General features: G+C 36.1%; 1 long non-coding RNA gene across 1 annotated transcript in view; it reads right to left on the reverse strand.

Moving 5' to 3' along the window:
- Window positions 1–460: 460 nt before the first annotated feature.
- LOC111812696 overlaps window positions 461–3,553 on the reverse strand; it is a 7,599-nt gene continuing 4,506 nt past the window's right edge. Inside the window, exon 3 of the long non-coding RNA XR_002818130.1 lies at window positions 461–901. This is a non-coding gene — a long non-coding RNA (uncharacterized LOC111812696). The remainder of the gene's footprint in view (window positions 902–3,553) is intronic.

Here is a 3,553-nt window from a genome sequence, read left to right on the forward strand (position 1 = left end):
AATATAGATAAAGAATATACTCCAGATCACAAGAAAAGTATATCAGCTGAAGCACAAATAAACAGAGATGTACTACATCAACATAAATATAAGCTCTATGTAAAAATAATAAATATAATGATGCCTTGTGAGGTTTAGTATTTATAAAGTTAGAACATACGGTGAAATAACACAAAATAGTCAAATGAGTAAAAAGAATTAAAGCATTCTAAGTCCTTGCATGTTCTAGGAGATAGAAAAGCAAAATTCATGTTAGTCTTTTTAAAAATGCTATTCATTTTAATATCTTTGAGTAGTCACTAAAAATTATAAGATATAAATAATATATAACTAGTAGAGAAAGAAAAAACAAGCTAATTGTAAGAAATTTTCCTGTATCTATCTTCTATTTTTTAGAAGTACCTTTGGATAATTTATTTATTCTGGCTTCAGACTATAATTTGAAATGTGGGCTCTTAAATATCTGGGCTTATTTTGCATCTGCCTACTGTATGCCAGTTCAAAGAGAGTATGGTGAATGAGAACCAGAGCGGAAGACAGAAAGCCAGAGTTTGGAATTCCTAGGACACCCATGAGCTGCTGGGAGCCACTTTGAAGCCATACCTAAAAATTGGGCTTCATTAGCACTTGCCTGATTCTCTTCAGTTATCCAAAGACATACAACTTAAAGAATCAAGCCTCTTCCCAATAGACACTGTTCAAACACATTAACCAAATTGAAGTCCAGGACACACACATTGCAGAGTCAGAATAGGGCAGGCAAGGTTGCAGTAAGCCAGAAACCCTGGAATCTCAGTGGTTAATACTGGAAATGTTTGGTTCTGCTTCAGCTACAGTGTGTTCAGGGTGGGCAGGTGTCTTGGGGTTCTCCTTCAGAAGTGATGCAGGAGAACGGCCTCATCTTCAACACAAGATTTTCATGTTCACCATGAAAGAAAAAGGAAAAAGGATCAGGGTCAAGACTGGAAATTGAACACAGTTGCTTCAACCCACATAATAATTGGCTCAAATCAAGTTAAGTGACCCTAAATTAATTTCAAAGGAAACTGGAAAATGTAGTCTTTTTTATGCCAAAGAAGAAGTGGGGTTGATTAGTATTCAAGCCTATCTGACAAAACAATGATGTACTAGTTGCGTTCCAGTGCATGTGTACTTAGTGACCTTGCTATACTTTTATTTTTCAAAATAAAGGCATTTTAGCTTCTTTCACTTGATTTTGTTAAAAACAATTAGCCAAAATTTCACTTTGATAAATCATCAGATAAAAAATGCCATATTCTGAATGAATAATTTGTTTGGCCAAAATATAAATTATGAATTTTCTGCAAATACAAAATACAGATACATGGGTGAGAAAAAAAATCAAACTCTTACTCTTTAAGATATTTTGTAATAAGAAAGCCTGTGCATATTGGTTGCTTAGAGAGAGAAACTCCGCTGGGACTCATATAGTCACATCAGAGAGATAGCTATGTTTTTATGAGTCTCCGTGCACTCCCAAATCCATCCTTATAAGTTAGGTGACCCAATCCAAGAGACTCAAAACTCGGAATATTTTTATAAAAACAAGAACATCCACACATTTAAACTAGACTCAAAATGAAATGTAAGAGTAACTACTTCCACACCTCTCACAAATGTACAGATCTTACTTATTATAAGGGGAAAAAAAAAAAAACTTCCAGGCACGGTGATACAGGTCTGTAATCTCAGCAATCAGGAGGCTAAGTCAGGAGGGTCCTTGTGAGTTTGAGACCAGCCTGGGCTACCAAGTGAGCCCAAGTCCAGCCTAAACTGCATAATGAGATCCTGTCTCAAAAAGAAAAGAAGAAAAAAAGAAAACTAGCTTGATCTGAATGTACCACAGTGATATATAAAAGGTATTCTGTCTTTTAAACAAGTAATGTTTCTGTGTTCAGTTAATTTGGGGAAATACTTTTCACTGTTTTTGTTGTTTTATCCTGCAGAGCTTTTAAAAGTTCAATGTGAATTGCAAATGTCCAAAATACAATTGTATGTGCATACACATGGGCAAGCACGCATGTGTGTTGAGAGAAAAAACGTAAAGATTTATTATGGGAATTGGGCCATTGTGATTCCAGAGGATGAGAAAAATCCCAAAGTCTACTGTTTGTAAGCTGAAGAACTAAGAAAACCAGCAAGCACATAGTGCAGTCTTAATCCAAAGACCTGTGTCCCACAAACGCCAGTTACCAGGAGCATTTGTGTCTGAGGGCAGGAGGACGGATGTCCCAGCTGAAAGAGAGTGACCTTACACATTCTGAGCCTTTTTATATGATTTGAATCAACAGATTCAATAATGCTTACCCACATTAGTGAAGGTTCTTGTAACTCTCTCTCTCTCGAACACCGAAATATTCTGGAAAAATCCTCAAAGACACACTCAGAAATAAAAATTTACCAATGATCTGGGCATCTCTTGGCTTAGTCACATTGAGACATTAAAGTTAACCATCACAGTAGCATTGTCCATGTTTATTTGACCAAGTACTCTTTGACAGCATAGGAGAAAATGGTCTTCAGGTACCTCAATGAGTGATCTGTGAAGGTGGATGTCCCTGGAGTAACCAGATAACTTGCAAAACATACGTGACAGAATCTCCAGCTCAGATTTGTGCAGAGCCAGAGGCCCAGGGAGAAATGAGCAAAGATTATCGTTATTCAAGATTTTTTTTTCCATGAGAATTGGGAATTAGATGAAGTCTCTGAACTTTCTCACCAGCTTATGTTTCCATAAATTTATGAATCTAAGCCCTTTGGTGATGGGAAGACATCTTGTATTTTCAAGACAACATTTCCAAGAAATCAAAGAGACCCTTGGACAATGCAGTGTAAAATTTGAAAGTAGGAAAAGGTACATTACATTTGGAGAACATTTCAGGATAAGCTACCATATGTTCTCATGGAAACATTCATCTTTAATCCATGCAATATACTCAAAATCAGAGAAATATTTTTGAAACATAAATCAGGTAAAATTATTCTCTCTTGTTGGAAAAAGTAGACAAACACTGCTGGAAAAATACCCAGGAGGGGAATACTTGGGTTGCATTGGACCTCCCATCATAGTTTTTTGTTTTTTTTTTTAATCTCCACACTGATTTCCATAATAGTTTTATCTACAGTCCCACCAGCAGTGGAGAAGGGTTTCTTTTGCCCCACAGCCCCTCCAGCATTTATTATTGATTGACGTGTTGATGATAGCCATTCTTTCTTGTGTGAGATGAAATCTCAATGTTGTTTTGCATTTCTAACATAAGCAATGATGTTGAACAGTTTTTCATACAAGAACTGAAAACATACCACAGCAATATATGTGCACACATGTTTTTAGCAGTGCAATTTATCACAGTTAAATCTTGGAACAACCCAAATCCCCATCAACTGAGGAATGGATAAAAAAAGATGTTCTCTTGCTAGTATAAGAACCTGAAAGAATAAATAGGATCTGAAAGGTACAATAGATACTGTGAAAGGGAAAGAATCTGTTCAAGGGGAAGGAGCAACTTGGATGAGGAAAAGGAAAAAAGAA

This window comes from Octodon degus, unplaced genomic scaffold (assembly GCF_000260255.1).
Source record: "Octodon degus isolate 3935 unplaced genomic scaffold, OctDeg1.0 scaffold00137, whole genome shotgun sequence".
Lineage (NCBI taxonomy): Eukaryota > Metazoa > Chordata > Mammalia > Rodentia > Octodontidae > Octodon > Octodon degus.